Source organism: Rhyacophila brunnea, unplaced genomic scaffold, assembly GCF_057557595.1.
Source record: "Rhyacophila brunnea isolate RB1 unplaced genomic scaffold, BYU_Rbru_1.0 scaffold_3, whole genome shotgun sequence".
In the NCBI taxonomy this organism is placed as follows: domain Eukaryota; kingdom Metazoa; phylum Arthropoda; class Insecta; order Trichoptera; family Rhyacophilidae; genus Rhyacophila; species Rhyacophila brunnea.
The window spans coordinates 58,230,894-58,252,901 of NW_028232965.1; the positions used below are offsets into that span (position 1 = coordinate 58,230,894).

The 22,008-nt window shown below is 35.3% G+C and overlaps 1 protein-coding gene across 4 annotated transcripts in view; it reads right to left on the bottom strand.

Annotated features, from left to right (window-relative positions):
• Positions 1-10,086, bottom strand: part of sfl (N-deacetylase and N-sulfotransferase sfl) — a 394,455-nt gene extending 384,369 nt beyond the window's left edge. For 2 of the 4 annotated variants that reach the window (XM_085952085.1, XM_085952083.1), the window contains exon 1: positions 9,862-10,086. The gene's annotated coding sequence lies outside the window, so the exon portion shown is untranslated. The remainder of the gene's footprint in view (positions 1-9,861) is intronic. The other 2 variants (XM_085952084.1, XM_085952086.1) reach the window with 2 other exon arrangements.
• Between the last annotated feature and the right edge of the window lie 11,922 nt (positions 10,087-22,008).

Consider the following 22,008-nt stretch of genomic DNA (forward strand, 5'->3'; position numbering starts at 1 on the left):
AATTATCTACTTGTAAAACAAACCTGGGTACCGTCGATATAACATATATTGGGTGCACGCTTAGGAGGTAGTTAGGTTTCCGTACGTGGTAATGAAATTCAACGCATGACGTTTGCGGCAATCAGACCGCAGTTTACATTGCAACCTCAACACTAGAAATTTACTTTCTTGTTAGGTACCTACGTGTGTGCACGCCGGGAATTGCACTACCAAAAATCACAATATGTACCAGAATAACTGTTCTGAGTGCGTACCTATCCATTAACGTATATTAAAGACAAATTTAAAATACGTAGGTGTCAGCTTTGTAGTTGAATTGAATACAACAAGTAAATTGAATAGATAATAATAAATTTACTTTAGAATAACCGCTGAGCCGTTGAATATATTTTTTGTGAATCTTTTTTCTTTTTTGCCATATTCGTTATCGGACACCAATGATGATTTTGTGTTTCTTTTATTGTTTCCCTGCCTGTCGCTGCTTTAGCTGTAAACTGGGATGAAGTACTGAACTAAAAACATTCTTGAAGATATTCTGCGTCTGTCAGGACCTCGCTTACCTCCTTTGAATGACTTATGCAGAATGCCGACTTATATCGGGATGCCGCAAAGTGTGGCCACTCAGGTACTAGTTTTTGTGAATGTATGTTCAAATACAATATTATGATCACGTCATGTGCCGTCACGTGCTGTCACAGTAAGCTGCCACTACAGGAAAAAGGTGTGTAATGTCGTTTTTCTTGCTATTTAAAATGTTATCAGACTGATGCTCCCATCCCGGATTATCATTTTCTACATGCCTAGGTACCTACATATTTTCGACTCAATGTCAAAATCGCGTGTTTTTTGTTTTTAGTGGTTGGCACTATGTATTTTCTATACGAATGTTGTCTATTATCTACGGATGCAATTTCGCAAGTAATTTTAACTTACGCAGACGTAGAAACTGTTAAAATTAGTTTAAATTAGCATGAATAATGAATAATAATTCAAAATACGAATACATTAGAGTTGACACTCCCCATCATTGAATTTATAGAGATAGTGATCGTTCAAAATATTCTGCGGAATGACGAAATCATAAACTAAATTAGTCGCCGTGACTGCGTGTGCATGCATCATAATATTGTATTTGAGCCTTTAAAAGCAATTATTACGTATGTTCCCATACAAAAATGATGCGATACCGCCAAAATATCTTACATTAATATTCGTACAATATCACAACGAAACTTTTTGAAACAGTTTCATGTAAATCAATCAAAAATAGTTTTTAATAGCCTACAATTATATTCGAGCATACCTAATATGCTTTTATTTAAAATGAATGTAAAAATCACAGGATTGCCGCTTTACCACCATGCACTGTTGCAAAACGCACAAGAGCTCAATGTAAATTTATCATGCTTGGAAGCTTTCTGTTTGAACCCCGACCTGCCACCTGCCGAGTTCCGCCAATAGACTGCTATGTACTCCATTTCTGCTCTATAAACACACAAATGGGAAATAAACAAATTGCAGGAGAGGTACTGGCACTACGCAAAGAGTTGGCATTTACTCGGCAAAACTTCAATATTTATTATGCAATTCAAAGAATTATGCAATTAAACTTTAATGGTGTTGGATGTCAATTTATTTTTAGTGGAAATCCAGTATCTTACGTTGTAAAATTTAAAAAAAAAATCAATTCACGGTAAAGAAAACAACCGGTGTTGTCTGGTTAATTAAAGGTACTTATGTATATTGTCAACTGACGAATTAATTTTCCCACAGACGTTACCCGTCACTCTGCGGTCATAATGCTACCCAATCGCAGGACAGGCGTGGTATTTCACGATGCTGTCTATCGCGTGGTTAGTCTATTTGATTGCACTTGATTTGCTTTATTTATTTTTATTTTTTGCATGTACATAAATGCCCACTTTATTATATAAATGATAATTTATATTATTAATAAGCAAAATGTTCATTTTTTCATAATGTATTTGTTTGCATCCATTGGTGAAAATCCTTCAAATCGGACAAAAGCGGTCCCATTCTCTAAAAAATGTTTAGACTTAACGGTATAATACATAGGTATATAAATTTTATATAAAAAAAATTCATGTGATAGGTATTAAATAATTAAATTTATACAATACTCCTGGACAAATGCAATCATACAGCGTCACCCAAATGACACTAAACGGCCACGGGAATGGCCCCCACAGGGGGGAGGGGTGACATTGCTCCACCCTGAGGGCCCGGACATGGAAGGGCCCGGCGTGGCAGCTCGGCCAGCTAAGTGGAATAAACACATATAAAGATGTCGAGGTGTAATAAGTGCTATTTTACTTCATTGTAGTATATACTTTGATGTGATATTATGAAGATTGACACACTTATTTAAATGCTAATTCACGTGTAGAATTTTATTTAATTTGATTTTAGTGTTTCTTGGCTTTAATAAAAATGGCAATTTAATCAAATACGGTGTAACTTGGCTACCACAAAAGGAGTGTTTCATATGATAGGTACCGAGTGGCGATAGTTCAATAATTTAAGTGAATTTATTTAAAGATTCAGTAAATCACTAAAAATACACGGTTTAAAATACTTAGTTTTACCTCGCGAAACTATTGGTTTCCGCATAAGACTATTTGGGAAACGCTGTGCAGAGATAGGTAGGGGACCCGCCAAAGTTCGTGGCCAGGAGGCCCACTTTAGGATGATGGGGCCATGGCCACGAGAATGCCCCACGATGCTTGATTAACGTACTTATTGAAATCGGCGAATGTACGTGGCAGCGAAGAACTGACGACCGAATGTAGTGGAAAGAGCTAGGGGAGGCCTTCATCCAGCAGTAGATCGAGCATGCTGTATGTTTCCTTTTCCGGAGGAGGCAGTGCGGTGGTTATCTCTGCATACATGAGCTCTCAGAGCATGGAGGAATACGTGGTCCGACTGCCTGATGGCATCCTGTGCATGCTGAATGGCAGAGATGTCATCATCTGCGCGGATGTCAACTCGCAGTCGCCACTTTGGCCCCTTCGGGCGCTGCGAACACCATTGAGGAGCTACTATACCAGCATAGACTGGTGGTCCTTAACGACCCCAGCAGCGTGCCGACGTTTTTGTCACACTCCCAAGGAAGCAGCCACATTGACGTCACTCTGGTCACTGAGTCCGTTGCGAAACGGAGCAGCGATTGGAGAGTCCATGAGGGTGCTTCCATGAGTAATCATCGGCTGATCACTTTTCAGCTGGATACTGGCTCCTCAAACGATGGTCCTCCCCTTGTGTGTATATTAAAATAATAAATTTTCTTCCAACGAACAGGGACTGAACGCAACTAAATAATAGTATAGTCTTATTGTTTTAATTCATTAATAATTGAACTGGCGTGATAGAATTGTATTATGATGGTTTTGAAACAAAGTTATTTTTGTTTCAGCCATTGTTTGTTTTAATTTTTCAAAGCATATCCCCGTTCACTATGACTACTTCTTCCTTGTTTCTTATATCCTTCGAAACTTAAACATTAAGACTAATGAAAGGCAGAGAATAAATGTGTGGTTGTGGAGGCAAATTCTTATGGAGTCGTAGACTCATGTAGAAGCTAGTGGTTTGCTTGTGCCTTGCTTGTGTATAGTTTTCATATAAAATAAAAGTATTCGGGAAATTTCGATTTTTATGATATAGGGGAGGACCCGTTTTTTGCGAGGCGGCAGAATTTGAAATTCCACTACTGATACTTAATAACCTTAACATAACTAACGTAAATGGTAAAGCTAATACAAGTTTTCATGCACAATGTAAAGATATTCAGACAATTCAACCTGTGTTAAATATGAGATGTCTAATGTCGATACAATCCTGACCACTGATTGCAAGCGGGGTCGTAAACGCTCCCGTTATTAAAATCATTGATATTTTTTTACGAATGGTCAATCAGGTTCAAAGGCAATTTCCCGATGAGTATGCTGAATGTACTAAGCATATCATCGTGCGTGACTCGTTGTCTTGGGAGAGAATAGAAATGACAGATTAATTCAGAGTCCATTTTCTACAAATTTTCGTGAATTCATATACCTACATACCCTAAGTACCGATAGTTTGAATTCTTATGGTCCAATTTCGCTATTGAGATTGAGATCAATACACACGTCTAACGCAGTCGTAATTGATGCTACAAATTGTATCGTAGGTACCTATCTCATATACATATGGAATCATTTTCGTTTGTGTGGATTACTCGTAATCCTATGCAAACATTTTAGATGTGAATACATCGAAATTATGACTTCAATTCAATGAATTCTCGCGGCAACTACCTTTTTTCAAATAATGAAATCATGCTATTGTTAATAGTATTTTTTTGTTACCAGCCTAATAGGTACACAAACCACGTTTAACAATAGTTTTTAAAAACTTTACTTTACTACAATAATTATTGTTATTTTGAATAATATTCAAAACAGAAACTGCTGAAACTCGGTAGATGCGAATAGTTCTGTAATAATAATAAGCACCTTCCCAACAGTGTTAATTATTAATACACCTACCCTTGAAATAATGGTAGTGCGTTAGAGAAATATAGGCAAAACCTACGGCGCGCTATGGTTTCCACGTGTGCTGCTGAATTCTGAATAATTCTCAGCTTGCAGAAGCTGCAACCGATTTTTCCGGGTGGAATAAATTTAGCCGAACCGTGGATTGAATGAAGTTAGCACTCAATAGTTTAGTTTTACAACTTGCAAACATTCGACGATAGACTTTCTTCGTCGCATGTTTTCTACCAGCTGGGATGCGGGCGCGACCACGCGGAGAAGAGTAGAGTAAAATAAAGTGAAAATGAATGAATCATTGGATTAGTTTTTAAACATTGTTACAAATAAAATATATTTTTCACAAGAATGCAAATATTTAAAAGTTGCAAAGAAAACATAATAAAAATTCTAAATAAGTACTTATGGAAAGCTTTTTATTGAAAACCGTGCGCACACGCTAACCACTATTCGTTACCACAAGTCGCATTAAAGATGTTAAATTCAGGGATGAACTACGGCAATAAAAATTGAATATGGGGAATCGGTGGTAGCGTTGTAGATAATCTAAAATGGGTAAGTACGCTGACCGCGCCCCGCGAGTTCTCGTATGAAATCCCCAAGGCCAAACCGTCCCTGTAATACTGCAACGCTTGCGACAGTACCTACTAAGTTAACGATAAAAATGCTAATCAGGCAAAAAAAAAATCCAAAAACATTTCAAATATGTGTTGAATTAAGAGTGAAGCTGGAGCAGGTATTTTAGTGTCGGAGCGGAGTAATTATTATATCTTTGGTTTGGTCCAAATCCCCTGATTTAAATGGACTTACTATGGAGTACATATAATTCTATATTTATTAAAACAGCAGTATATTTTTAAATTTCATATGTCAGTTGTTCCATATTTCACTTATTTCAAAACTGTGTAGCTTGAAGTTTTTGAGCTTAATTACGACATAATTGACTTCTCTGTCCAAGCATAATAATATATAAATTGACTCTAAATGTGATTTATTGTACGTATTTTTTTAGCAAAAAACGAATGAATTGTAGACAATACTGCAATAAATGGACAGTTCATTAGTTTCACCCAATCACGAGGTTCGTACAAAACACTGCGAGTATAGATAGACTCGCAGTGTTTTTCATCTTTTCTTAGTGACACTCTTCAAAACTAATTAGGATTTCGTGATAGATTAAAATTGGTGAATTCACTCAATTAAAATTGTGTAAGGATCCACTACATTTATTACATTCATGCCACCATAAACATATTAAAACATTCAGAAGAAGTCCCACTACATTGTATTTTGAATCAGATCAATTCCTGAATAATAAAAAACTCAATTAATCTATCTTTCTGATCAGAGCACATGTCAGCACATGATATTTGATCGAAATCCACTACGCCAAGTGTCAACAGTGGGGATCTTCAACCAAAGAAAGTCATACTGAAGTGGACTGCTCAGTTGAAGTGAAAATGTGTGGAACAGGTAGGAAAGATGCCAGGCGATGGGTTGACAAATGTGTGCTAAAACTGAGACCACGCACAAGTACAAGGCTCGATAACTTGAATGTACAATATGATTGTGGTCCACGTGAACGGCAGTAACCTTGGACCAGCTGACGCAGAGGTTATAGTGGTAGATCTTTGTTCTGCAGTTGACAAAGCATGGGTTGAAATTATTCTGGATTTGGAATCAGATTATTTTTTTTTTAAATCTTCCAACAGTTAATTATCTTTGATAATAGCCTCCAATTAGTATTTTGTCGAAATCATATAGGTACCTAAATTCAACCTTCAATGGATAATATGGCAGTTGTGTATCAATTACGTAATTTTCAAATAATATTTACTAGGTACAATAGAGGTAGAAATATGGTTTTTTTTTCAACAACACTCAATATTGATCGTGAACGTGTTTCATGTAGTAGAATAATAATAATTATTGGTGACATTTTAAAAAATATTACCTACTCAGTATTGCATGCATCGTTTGTCGATGATGAAAAAATGCAGCCTAACCATAGAACAGATTAATAAATAGATTTCCGATAGGTTATATCCCAATACAGTATCTAATTTTGACGCAAGGTTTTAAATGTGTGTCCTACGAAAATAAACCACGCATTATAGACGAGCAATAGTGTGTTGAAACCTTCAATAGATCAATAATAAATGAGGGTCATTGCATAAGCCGAGAGAAGTTGCCAGTATTCGACGTACGACGTATTCTTGACACGTGTTTAAGTTTCTCCCGTATTATTCCGCACTCGAGATCGGTTACCTACCTGCTTCTCCACGCCCGTTATGCCGGGTCCACACTGGCAACATGTTGCCGGCAACCTCGTTAAATATTACGATAATTATCATACTTATCGTAAAATTTAACGAGGTGGCCGGCGACATGTTGCCAGTGTAGACCCGGCATTAGGTATTTCAGTTTCCATCATTTCTGAGTTGCCTGAGCTTAACTTTTATTACTTACTTGTGTATTTGCTCTTATTTGTGATTTACGTGATTACTCATATGAATGATACTGGTTAATTGTAAAATAAACATTAATCGTGGCTTGTAACACGAATGCAAGATGTCTTTATCTCAGTGTGTACTTCCTATAAATTAATCTGATATACGAAATAACTCGTAGCTAATTAATGAACCATTACTTTAATAACTCTTTTCTAGCTTCACCCGCGTATATAAAATTTCTTGGCTTTCCGAAATAAGGTTATTTTTTAACATCTTTGGTGATTGTTAATAATTAATTAAAATGATTATTTTAGTTTGATTTGAATTTGCAGGAATGAGAAATGTGAAGAATGTATGCAGAACATGGCAGTCACTGCCCTTGTTAGTAATGTTGTTGTTTTGTTACCTCACTTTACGTGGATCGCCGCTAACTTGGTTCTGACAAGCCTTCCGCGGAGACAATTCAATTGTCCACAGTTGCATTTTGTTAGGCTACAAACTCGCTACAACTTCTTCACCACTATATTGTTTTATAATAACATCCTTGTGTATATTTTACTACATAATATGATAATTATTCATGAGTAGGTAGGTAACTTCCGTACAAAATAATCTTCAATAATCAAGGATTATGATAAAAACCCGTATCTGGCGTCTTTTATTTAGGAACTCCGTCGATTCAGTAGACTTCGGCGCTTGACATAAACTCATCACCAAAACCTGGATGTGCAGGATCTTCAAGTAAAAAAGTAGTACGATTGAAAGTCTACGAAATCATCTTCTTCGCATTATAGACTTATCCAATACGCGTAGAACACTACACTACTCAAATCAATCGTTATAAATCACAATCAATATACTTACTAAATAGTAACACTTCTTCATAATAACTTGTTGACTATGTACGGAATAATTTAAAAGGCTTCCTGTAGGTAAACGTAAACACTTTGAATGCGACAGCAATATTTCAAAAGCCGTCGGCCGATAACTATGATTTTCGCTACTTTACAATGTATTTACAAGGTCTGGTATCTAATTTCGTAAAACATATCAAAACAACGGCTATTTCAATAAAACGATCGGTAACTTCTGAATATAAGACGCGGACCTATAAAATATAGACGGACTTTGATGGAGCTCGTAATAGCCCTACTCTAGCTAGAGGTACCATACCTACTTAGATTGTTTCAGCGCAAGGTCGTATGGAGCATTAAAATAATAATGATAATAATTTTGGCGTTGAGACACCTCTATTTAACATTCAAATTAACATGGCGGCCGACTACACAGCAAAGTAGAATATACCTACGTAAAATATATAATATATATTTTACGTAGGTATATTCTACTTTGCTGTTGTAGTCGGCCGCCATGTTAATTTGAATGTTAAATAGAGGTGTCTCAACGCCAAAATTATTATATAATTATTAATATATTATATATATAATATATTATTCAACAGCCAACCAATCGACTGCACTAGCAACTTATATTTTATATCGTATCTATTATATTATTGACAAACCGATTTTTAAAAATCCATGTAATTAATGACACAATTAAGAATGAAGTCTCATGAGAACTGCGGTCAGAGGTTTACAAACAATGAAACTGCTTTTCGCTTCCATTAACCCTCTTGCCATTTTAAATCGCGAAAATAATATGTACATAGGTTGGTACTTTACTTTCCTACATTTAGTAGATAAAAAAAAATAACTTTCATATAGTGTTGCTTCAAAATTTAACGAGTATTCAGGGTCGGATTCCAGGGCGCTCCGTCAGGCCCTCTGTCATTTATTATCCTTTTATAATGACGTTACTACATACTTAATACTTTCTCGATGTCTAGCGTAAGTAGCATATTATCAATCATTCATTAATGAATAGAGTTCACAGGCAAACAATAATGTTATCGAAAAACAATGTTGAAGAAGCCCTTCTTCTGCTAAATGTGGCCTTCCGTGGTTATCAGTTATCACAATCACTGGATCAAGTTTCAGTTTGACGTAAGTACCTACCTAAAAATTTTAAATGAAACAATGTCTAAGCCCATCAGAGTTTTATTACATAAAGAGATTACAATAGAAATTACCAAGAGAATTAAAAAGAGATTACCAAGAAATTACATAAAGAAAATGTTCAATTTGTGATTGTTAATGGGAAATGATTTGTTTTTCTTTTGGGAATGTTACTGGGAGAGTGGGTGAGGGATCACAATTTCTGATGTTTACAAAATCTTAATTCGGCCCTGGAGGTATTTATTATAAAATATGAATGATATTTTCATGGTGCCCTTTCAACAATTTTTGGATGCCGAATTCGGAGCCATAAGGAAAATATATTACTTGATTAACATGCAAAATAAATAATTCATAATATGGCACACTATTAATAATACACATCTATAAAACTGGAGTCGCTAAAATCCATAGATACGCAGTAATCCAATAACAATATAATAACATCGTCGTATGGAATGATCATATCTTGTTTGCCTTAGTTCTAGTACCTGTTCTATGTAATAGTGTCATTATATTTTTAAACCTTAATCCCTTCTTGACATTTTCAGTATGCTTTAACACTACTAACTGAATAACGTTAAAATGTAGGATTACTACTGAGTGAACATTTTATAAACGAATGTTGTAGAAACAATTTCAAAACAAACTGTCAATGTGACAACCGCAATCATATACCTAATACATATATTATTGTATACAGTGATACGATTAGGAGACCACATTTTAAAAGTGTATAGATAATATTATTTTAATACATGTAGTACATATTAAAAACAGGGCAACATATAAAAAAAAATATTGGCCAAGCGAGCATTTCAAAGAAAATAATATCGTTCTTACCTTGACAATATTGGCGTAATGGACAAGTTTTAGAAAATGCATACAGCCTCACGTTTTAGCTATATCTCCATACAACAACTGTCATTGTTATGATGATAAAAAATGATATAATGTGATGTTAAAAAGTAAAATTAAAAACTAGCTGTCAATAAGTAAACACCGAACATTCACCACATCACAACACAGCAGCGTCCGCACTAACTTCACTCTTCTCAATGACAGAATGGCAGCCATAGACTAATACTACCAACTTACCAACGATATTTTTTCAGCTTTTCAAAGTTGCCAGTACAAATAATAATGCAAACTACAAAGCCCTGTGGAAACTTGGCCAACAGGATACTAAACATACCTACTTGAATAAAATTGGCGTAGTTAAGTAGATCTATATTAACGTGCTGAAGATTCACTATAGCTTTGAAAGAAATATTTTGTTATTACTACACCAATTTATATTAAATTTAAATTATTTATGTTGAGCGCTCTTTCGGAAAATACCAAAGACCGTCCAATCTCTTCTGACAATACACAATAGTATTATTAAAACCAAAGAGATAAAACGGTCTTAAAAAATCAGACAGTGAAAATTTTGTGAGCCGCAATTCGTAAGGACATGACGTACTGCAATAAAAAAAGTGGGGGGTTTTGGATTTTCGCACGGGCGGTCGGTAATGACCATGGGGGTCGGAAATCTCATCGGCCATTACGTATACCCAGTGGCGATTTTCTCATGAGAGCGGTGGAGCGGTGAACACCCACCCACCCACTCAATTTATGCGAAAATATTTTTTTTTTAAATAAGTATTTCATTTATATTTGATTTATTAAAAGTGTTCTGATCTATTAATTACCGTGGTCATTAATTCATATACAAAAACAAATTCCAATATGTGTTTTTAACCGGCTATTTTAAAGACTTGTTCATTTGAGCGATATACCGTGTCGCTCGTCTGTCGGAAAGCGCCCGGAAATCTTATATCGATTAATGCTTTTGCAATGAGCAAAAAACCAATATGTACATATTTTTTCATCGTGAAATGTCGTCTACGCGAGCGACGGTTCAAGTCGCTCACGTCCGAATGCCTACTTCGAAGAACGTCGGGAATATTCGGTCTTAAAACCATACAGCCCGTATTACACGACAATTATTGTTTGACAATTTTTATTCAATATTGTTATAAAAATAAATTCGTTTCACAGTACGTATATTAAATTTCCGCACATGTTGACAATATTTCTCAAATTTAAGCGAAGTACAATTTAAAAATAAACTTCAAGTTTTTTTCAGTTTGACAACTAAATTCACAATGTTTATCAATTATGATATCTCTCCAAACTAGCTCTGTGGGGTTTTAACATGCGTGGTAGGGTGGAAATCGTAAAATATCACGGCTAAATGCTTTAATAATGTTAATTTTGATGAGTTACTGCTTTCAAGAGCCACATTAAATCAGGTCACCTATTTTCTTAATATGTTATTGAAGTAAGTCATTCCTTAATATGTTGCTTCTCATAAGCGGAAGTTCTATTTTTTATTCGAATTGAATGATAAATGGCATTACTGATGGTAATATTCTCAATAATTGTCCATTCAATAAAATAAAACATTTGCTAACACGAAGACGAGATTGTCACGCGTTGGCAAGTTATAGTATTGCAGCTTGTAATATTGACGTGGTTTCCGGCTGCAACAGCTGATCAACATCGCCAGTTGCCATTAGTTCCCGCTTATTGGTAATGTAAAACGGTGGTGCGCGCTTGTTAAATTATTTTTCAATGTGATATTTTTAGTTACTGTGTACATTAGTTTTTTTTAAAATGGCACCGTTTGATGTTGAGTACATAAAAAAACATTCTAATACGTTTGAAGAACGCCTTCGTATTAAAAGCAGCAGCAGACCTGTTCCTAACCTAAAATTAAAACAACAATGCGTTTCAAAAACTAAGAAGTACGAAAGAACATTCAATGTTAAACAATATGAACAAAATTCATGGCTGTGTGGATGTGACAAATTAAATGCACTATTCTGTTTTCCATGTATTGTTTTTAGTGGCAGTGACGAGTGGACCATCAAAGGTGTAGTGGATTTGGCGCACTTGACAATAAAAATTAAAAAACATGCTGCTTCACAAATACATTTAACAAATTGTATGCATTTGGCCGCTTTAGGAACGATGAATATACGGCAACAACTGGATTCAGGGTACCGAAAATCAATCAAAGAATTTAACGAAAAAGTTGATAAAAATCGATACATATTATCCAGATTGATTGATTGCGTTAAATTCTGTGGCGCATTCGAATTAGCACTACGTGGGCATGACGAATCAGCTAGATCGCTAAATCCAGGAGTGTATAAAGGGTTGGTGAATTTTGTTTCTGAAATAGATCTGTCAATGAAAGAGCATTTAGATAGTAATAGTGCTTTTAAAGGAATTTCATGTAACATACGGAACGATATTTTGGATGCAATGCTTATGGTATGTCAAGATGAAATTAAACAACAAATTGCTAGCTGTAGATTTGTTGCTGTTCAAGCAGATGAGACAACTGATATATCGACACAAACACAGCTTGTGTTTGTTATAAGATATACAAAAGATGGCGAAATTTTTGAACGATTTTGGAAATTTATACATCCGAAAGGACATACTGCCAATGATATCGCTGCAGAAATTCTGAAAGAGTTAGAAATTTTACAAATTGACAAAAATAAACTTGTTGGTCAATGTTATGATGGTGCTGCTGTTATGTCGGGACGATTAGGAGGTGTACAATCAATTATAAAGTCTACATTTCCTTACGCATTTTTTGTCCATTGTTACGCACACCAATTTAACTTGGTTTTAGAAAAAAGCGTAAATGTAAGTAGAAATGTGGCAAATTTTTTTGCAAACTTACATGCATTTCCACCTTTTTTCTCGAGATCATCTAAACGTATGGAGATTTTGAAAAATATAGTGAAGAAGAAAATTCCATCAGCCAATCAAACTAGATGGAATTTTAATATACGGACAGTTCGCGCTGTTCATGATAATAGTGAATCATTGAAGGAGTGCTTAGACGTTCTATTAAACGATAATTCCAACGACTACAACACAATTAATCAAGCTGAAATGTTACTGGGTTACTTAAACAATAATTTTGGTTAAATTTTTTTTCAAAAGTAATGCCTGTGTGTGAAATATTATTTCAACAGTTTCAATCGCGCAATATTGATAATATTAAGATCCAAAATAGTGTTGGTGATTTCGAACGGGCAATGGTTAATATCCGCCAATCATCTGATACCTTAACTGAACCTATAGTGACAAAACGTCGGCGAGTGAATGATTTACCCTGTTTAGTGGAATCCAAGCAAGTGTGTGATTTAATAATTAATCAAGCAAAAGACCGTTTTCAATTTTGTGATCATTTATTAGCATCCAAATTATTTTATTCTGATCAATTTATTAATTATCATAAATCTTTTCCTACAAATGATGTTAATTTGGTGACTAAAACGTATGACTTTTTAGATAAAAATAAATTCAAAAATGAATTGTCTGTTATTTACAGCTTGGATAATTTTTATAATGCTGATGGTGCCTCAGCATTATTAAACATTTTAATCGAAAAAAATCTCATTGACACATTTACGGAAACGGTTTTACTATTAAACTTAATTTGTACTATTCCGATGACATCAGTGGAAAGCGAAAGATGTTTTTCCACACTCAAACGGATTAAGTGTTTTAGTAGAAACACCATCGCGCAACCAAGATTGAACGCATTATGTATGCTCAGTATCGAAAAAAAAATGATACAAGAGATTCCTGACTTCAACAAACGCGTAATTGAAAAATTTGTGTCTATGAAAAACAGAAGAATGGATTTCTCATACAAATGAACAATAAATCCCGGTCACTGCCGGATACGAGATATTTCGGTACTACCTACTAATAATTCGGTCAAAACAAATTGTTTGTGTCTACCAGTTTGTGTAAAAGTTTAAAATCCATTTTTTTTTCAAGAAAAACTGTTTTTAGAAGTACAACAAATAATAAATGGTGAGTTATTTATGATTTCTTTTAAATGTACTTAATTAAAAAACCAATAGTTTTTTTGATTTTTTGGTGAAGTTTTGATGAAGGCAAATGCCTTTTTACTGCAGTCAACAGGTGAAAAAAGTGAACTCCCAGTAAAATAACTCACCGGTCGCCACTGCGTATACCTACTACCTACTTTTTGATTTTATGAAGTCAGTAAAGTGAGCAAAGAGAGATAATTTTGTCAATTTATATTTTCGGAATTAAAAAAATGTATACTTGGTATTTCAAAAATTAATATATTATTATGGTCCTCGTACAAAGAATTTAACAAAAAAAAAAATTATGAAAAACATGTAGGTACATAAAATAAATAAAAAATATAAAGGTACTTATAGTAAAAAGCTCCAACAAATACATATTTACCTACCTAGTTATTTTTTATTTTAAAAAATAATCTTTTTTTCTTTTTAGGTCTTAGGTTTTACTGACATACCCATGGACTTCCCGTCTTAAATGGGAAGTCGGAAATAAGGTTTTATAGGCCTAAAAAGCGGCTCTTGACCTCCTAAGTCAATTACCGGAGCGGAATACCTATTATCGTATCACTTGGTTATTTAGCGGGATTTTGCTGGTGTGTAAGGGATGAGTGGAAGCAAATAATTAGATATTAAGTATTAGGAATAGTGAATTTGTAAATTGCCAATATGCGATTTAATAATATTATGTAAGATTAAAGGCTGACTATGGCCTCAATGATGTATACTGATACCAATAGGTATACTTCTAAAAAATGTTGAGACGCCACTGTCCAAGAAAGTCAGCAAATCCTATCTCTAGCCTCCGCGTGGCGTCCCCCGGGCAATGCAGATAATGTGCTGTATAACGCAACATATCTGTAGCTGATAGAGAAGGGTGCAAGGCGAAACTCTGGCGCCTTAAAACGAGAGACCTTTGGCTACGGGAAGGATCATCCAGACAGAAAAACCACACACCAACCCGTCTGTATAGCATGGTGTGTTATGTCCAAAACCTTCATATGAAAACAAAAACTTCTAAAACCCGGCCCTCATTCTCCGGAGGCCGACGTGATACTGATCACGGCAGCGATCAGCGAAGGAAGGCAGAGGGTGCTAATAATCCCCGGAGACCCGGAAAAGGCTGCCAACAGATGACCATTGCTACATATAACGCAAGAACATTGTCCAGCGATGCCAAACTTGTAGAGTTTCAAGAAGAGCTCCGAAATATCCACCGGGATGTTGTCGGACTCAGCGAAGTAAGGCTTAAAGGTAAGAGTATTATTACTTTACAACGCGGACATGTGCTGTATTCCAAAGGAACCGATGAAGGACGCACGAGCGGTGTTGGATTTGTTGTCAACAAAGCCTGGAGGGACCGCATAGTCGAGTTCAACTGCATTTCTGACAGGGTCGCAAGCGTGATACTTAAAATCAATGCTAGGTACCTGATTCAGATTTTGCAAGTATATGCTCCGACACAGAGCTATCCTGATGAAAAAGTGGAAGAGTTTTACGAGGAAATAACATCCTTGAAAAATAAAAGTAAATGCCACTTCAACATCATAATGGTAGATTTCAATGCACGTATTGGATCATACCAAAGAGATGACGTAGCGGTCGGACATTTCGCACATAGCTCAAGGGATGGTAGAGGGGACATGCTTGTGGAGCTTGCTGAAACCAACAATCTTCACATCATGAATTCCTTTTTTCAACATAAACCTACACGTAAATGAACGTGGAGAAGCCCGTCAGGAAGGACCAGCGAAATCGATTACATCCTCACTGACAGAAAATATACATTTTAAACTGTAAGGTGATCAATCAGTTTAACACCGGCAGTGATCACCGGATGGTGAGATGTAAGATAAGATTGAACGTCAAATCAGAAAGATCTAAACTGCAGAAGAAGTCAAATGCTCGCGTATACCTGCAGAACAATACTGAATTCCAAAATGAACTCAAAAATGCACTATCGGCTTTCTTAGATGAGAACGAAACCGTTTCTCTATCCAACGCGGAGGATATAACGAATATTATTCTACAATGTGCAGAAAAAACAGGCGTAAAAAGCTCAGAAGTTACACCTTCCACCAAGCTTTCGAAGGCAACATTGAATCTTATGGAGCAGAGAAGGAAAACCAAGAGCGATAGACAGGCACAAAACGATATGGAGTTTTCATCACTTTGAAAAATCCTCCGAAGGAAGATAAGAGAAGACCTTCGTAAATTCAATGTAAACCTCATACAAGCAATTGTGAAAGCAGGCAGAAGTTTAAACAAAAACAAGCAATGCTTGTCGATAGGAAAACGTCAAATCACAGCACTAAAAGCAAAAGATGGTTCTATCGTCAGAAATTGGGAACACTTGTTAAGCCGAGTTGAAGAGTTCTACAGCGATCTCTACAGTGATGACACTGACAATACGACTATAGACTTAGATCTTCAGAGAAATGGAAATTCGGAAGACCATACTCCCGAAATCACATCCTGGGAAGTAACCCATGCTTTAAATTACATGAAAAGTGGGAAAGCCCCCGGGGAAGATGGTTTAACGATAGATATCCTCAAAAAGCGGGAAAGGATGCAAATGAAGTACTTGCACTATTGTTCACAGCCTGCATATGCAAAGAGGATGTCCCAGAGGTATGGAAAAATGCCAGCATTGTCATTCTTCACAAAAAAGGTGACAGAGAAGACCTAGCAAATTATCATCCAATAAGTCTACTCCCTATTCTCTACAAGACGTTCACAAAAATTCTCTCAAACCGTCTGCAAAATGTACTAGACGAGAACCAACCGAGAGAACAAGCCGGATTTAGAGGAGGATACAGCACTATGGACCATATCCAAGTCGTCAGAGAAATCATAGAGCGGTACCAGGAATACAAACTGCCACTATGCATGGGTTTTATAGACTATGAGAAGGCGTTTGATTCGATAAAGAAATGTTTAATACTCGACGCACTCAGAAAACAAGGAATCCCTGGGCGCTATATAAATATTTTCAATAATATATACAGTAGCGCAACAGCATCTGTAAATCTCCATAAACCATCGCGTAGATTTCCTATCAGCAAAGGAGTCCGACAAGGTGATACAATCTCACCTAAACTATTTACAGCTACCCTTGAAGACTTATTCCGGCAACTTGACTTAGTATAGTAATTTAACTTGGCATAGTAATTTTCTCGCAAGACTCAGAAGACCTCCAAAGCAGAATGCAGGAACTCGCTGAAGTAAGCAACAAAGTAGGTTTGAAAATAAATGTAACAAAGACGAAAGTCAAATTCAACTGCTTTGCAGGCCAAAAAGAGATCCTCATCAATGGCACTCAGCTCGAACAGGTGAAAAGCTACATCTATCTGGGACAACAAGTGTCTATAGATGGATGTATATTTGATGAAATTGTTCGCAGAGTAAAGCTAGGCTGGAGTGCTTTTGGCCGCCTGAATAATATCTTCAAAAGTGACCTTCCACTGTGCCTAAAGCGCAAAGTGTTCAACCAGTGTGTGCTTCCCGTGATGACATATGCGTGTGAAACATGGACCCTAAGTAAAAGAGAGATCCAGAAACTTAGAGTAGCACAACGTGGTATGGAGAGGTGCATGCTGGGCATAACGCGAAAGGACAAAAAGAGCAATGAGTGGATAAGGAAGCAGACAAGGGTTTGCGATGTAATAGAGTTTATTAAAAGCCTTAAATGGAGATGGGCTGGACACATAGCTCGAAGAAGAGACAAACGTTGGACAAATCTAGTCATCCAGTGGTATCCAAGAAGTACAAAACGTCCACAAGGTAGACCTAGAGGCCGCTGGATCGATGAAATGATAAAGTTCTGCGGAAGTACGTGGCAACGCAATTCACAGGACCGAGAGAAGTGGAAGCAACTTGAAGAGGCCTTCATCCAGCAGTGGATAGATTCAGGCTGATGATGATGATGATGATGTAAGATTAGACTAAGAATGTACCGTATAAGTCGGTGTACAAAAAACAGCTAGAAACGATTTTCATATCGATCTTATTCTGCGAGCTCGTAATTTTCTTGATATCTGTAAACGCAATCCCTTCTGGATTAAGATCACCTATTCTTTGACACCTCAACGAGCTGATTCCGAGAAGGTTCATTTTTTCGGAATGTCTATCTGACAGGTGCAAGGGTGGGGTGAGAAATTTTCAAAAAAAAATTAAATGAACATTTTCCGGAAGTTTTTTTTTTGGAATCAAGTACACCCACTTATATGAAGGAAAACAAAAAAAAACTACAGCCTTTGAAAATATCGGATCGCCAAATAAAGTGGAGAAAACGGCTCAGCATTTTGTAAACACATGGACTCTTTGAAGGCCATTTTGGGAATCGACCAATCACAACTTTGCAATGGCCGCTGCGGACCTATGATACCGCCCATTTCTTTTAAATAAAACAGTTATAAATTGCCATTCAAAAAGATATCACGTATGTTGTCTCCATGAAAAAAAAATCGAAAACATCGCGCTATTTTCACACCCGCTGCGTAAACAAACAAGCACCCAGCTGTCACTTTGACAATTGAGGCGTCTTATTACAAAAAGCGACAAGTCCACAATTCAATATTTTCGGGAAACAACGTTTTTATGTTTCAAGCTTCAATTATTTGTTTTAACGTGAGTTGTATTCTATGTCGAAATTAGAACCAAATGGCAATTTGTTTCAGCCGATAAACTCTTAAATGTAATAAATATAGGCAAAATAAAATTGGACGTAGCGCTATTTGTACCTCACTTTTTAATTTACTCCGCATAAAGCACATATTTTCGTGGCACTTTCATGATTTTACCAGATGCTACAACATGGGAGACGCCCTTTTCAATATTGAACGTTCCCTTATTGGTTGACTTAAAGACGCGCGAAATCAACCAAGCTTTAAATAATATGAAACACGGACTTGGCGCTTTTTGTAATAAATCGAGACTTAAAATATTTTTTTTCATAGGGTTATGTCGCGTTTTGGAATTTATAGATTAATACATATTGTGTAAAATATACAAAGAATACGTGCGTATTTTTTCTAGCTTTTGACCAAATGTGAACTTATCGCTTTTTAGAATTAGACCCCTCAATTCATCATTTAATTACTTTCCGTTATAAGTAATCGTGTTGATTATTTAAATATAAATTACTATAAGCGAATAAAGACGAATAAGTTAATTGATAATTATTAATGTAAATAAATAATAAGACTATAAAGTCAACCTATTGTGAATAAACATAGTTCCAAATGTAACAAATATTAAAATACGCCCACGAACGAGCAAATAAATAATATTAACCAGTGGTTTCCAACTTTGTTTGATATTCTGAAGGAGTTAATTTTATTGTGGATAAACATAGTTTCAAATTTAATAAATACTAAAATACGTTGATGAGTAACAATATAATATTAACCAGCGGTTTCCAACTTTGTTCAATATTCTGAAGGAGTTAATTTGATTAGAAAACAATGTTAATGTGTACTTGTGTTCTGAATAAACAATAACTCGAAAAGTTCTGAGCTTGCTATTACTAGAAATAAAATAAAATTGTGTACACACCCGGATATACATAATCAACGAGAACGACTAGAAATAACAAGTTACTAAAAAAGTAAAAAGAAAAAAAAAATAATTTTGTACTATCGAGGGGTGCTAAACACCACCACCTGAGCTACCCGACACCCCCCCCCTGGATATGTCAGTACGTACAACCATAAGTGCTACTATTTCATGCAGGTAAAACAAAATTATCGGTTATGATGTCTGACTAATCAAACCCATTTAGATACCTTGTACCTATCGCATCTTCATTTTTTGCATACAACCATACAAGTAAGTACATAATATTACGTACCTATTGCCCAGGACATATTGCCATCACGTCACGTGTTGTCATGTGCTGTCACAGTAGGCTCGCGCTACGGGAAAACGTGTCTAATGTCGTTTTTCTCAGTACCTATTTAAAACGTTATCACTGTTATCAGACTGATGCTCCCATAGCACATTTTTAACCAAAACGAATATTGCCAGTCGGCAAAATCTGCCGAAATGATCAGAACAACAATGATGTCACCTTACGCGTATCGTGCTGCCCATGCGCTACCAGTGAAGGGTTTTTTTATTATTTTTATAATTCAAAATACTAATACATTAGAGTTGGCACTCTCCATCATTGAATTTATAAAGATATCGATCGCTCTTAATATTCTGCAGAATGATGAAACCATATACTAAATTTGTACCATCATTATATTAAAAAAGTTTAAACATTACAATAATGATTGAGTTCTCGAGATTTTGTCTTTCACCGTGTTTCTATCCGAAGGCATATCTTTTATACTTTAAATATTTTTTTCCTTACAATTATTAAAAAAATTCTAAGAGATCGTAGGAGCCTTTTAACCACGCTTCTTCCATATAGGTATTCTCAATCACTATACAATTTCCTTTTTTTAACGATTATGTTGCAAAATAAAAAGCAGCTGTTATAATATTTGAATGACTATGTACCTACCAATAAATTTTCTTAGGTTTGTTGTTTGAATATTTTTATTTTTAATTGGCCGATCAATAAATTCTTTTTGTTCGTCCTTGATTTTCTCAATGTGTGACTGATGGTTGTCTCATAATATCTATTGTTTTATTGACGAGGTTATGCGTACAATTGTCTAAGAATACAATTTACATAATGCTTTAATGCCTTCGTTAATTACGCCATACTCCTCAGTCCACCATCTTTGAAAACCTCAGTGCTTTTCTAAAATATTATTTGGTAGGTATATAATGTTATTAGTTACGTTTTTTTTTCTTTAAAATAAAAAATTCGCGTGCTATGCAAAATCATCTCACGTGCCATAAGTTCGCCATAGCTGGTATAGACTATAGGAATCCGAATCAGTGCTGCCAACCGTACTATATTTAATATAGTATATTTTGTAGGTACTATAATTTTGGTCCCCGAATTAATAGAAAAAAAATTGGTGACCGAGGTTTGAAGTTGTTCGAAAAAATTAAAAAAGCCCTTGTCTTTGAATTTAAATGGACTTTATTGAATTAGTTGGTAAACATTTTTGATTGGAAGAGGTACAAAAATAAAAAAAGCATTGAAATTTCTCAAATTCTCTGTTATTTTTTCTGAGAAACAAAAAACCTATGCCTTTTCAACAGTGAGTTCTAGGTACCTACTCCTCACAGAGAAGGTAACTTTTGAAGAAATACTATAATTTCTTGGACTGCATACTATAATTCGGTGACCAAAAAATGGCAACACTGTTCTAAAATCCTTATTGACATTTCTGAGCATATTATCTTATTTTCTTATTATCTATGATATTTGATACATAACCTGAAACTGGAACTCACAACCAGTGTTGCCAACCGTACTATAATTATAGTATTTGTACTATAATTTTCGTCTGCGTACTATGTACGATATAAAACAGGTATAGTACGCCCAAAATACTATAATTTTGAGAAATCGGAAAAAAAGTTGCCAATAGAAGAAAAACAACGTCAAAATAATCCGTGAGAAGCAAAAAAAATAATCCTCATGTCTAAAAAAAGTTGACGTTAGCCACAGGTTTGCAGTTTGCAAATGCACAATAATTCATAAAACGGCCACTAGTTATAAACTACACAAAAAAACAGTCCTATAAAAGGTTGTTTGCAAACCTTTCTGCAAATATGGAGACTAATTTTATAATTCCTCACTTCTATACTATTGTGAAGCGCAATGGCTATCTCGTAAAAAATGAAATAAAAGGGTTAAATTAATCATAATGCTGATTTCAAAGATTTGAAGACAAATTTGTTTAGGAACGATAATTTTGTTGTTAAACTTGTCTATTTGGTTGAAATTAAAAAAAAAAATTGAGTGAATAAATCAATCCAAGGACCACTAATGCATTCACTGATTTAAAACGACAAACTGAAGGCAAATTGGAGCTTAGGAAATCAAAATGTCAAAAAAAAAGTTCGCCATGTCTCCACTTTTAAATGATTTCTACGCCAGATATATTGAAGCAAACAAAAATCTATTTACTGAGTTCTTGATTAGTTTGCAAATGCACTTTTCACATTATTT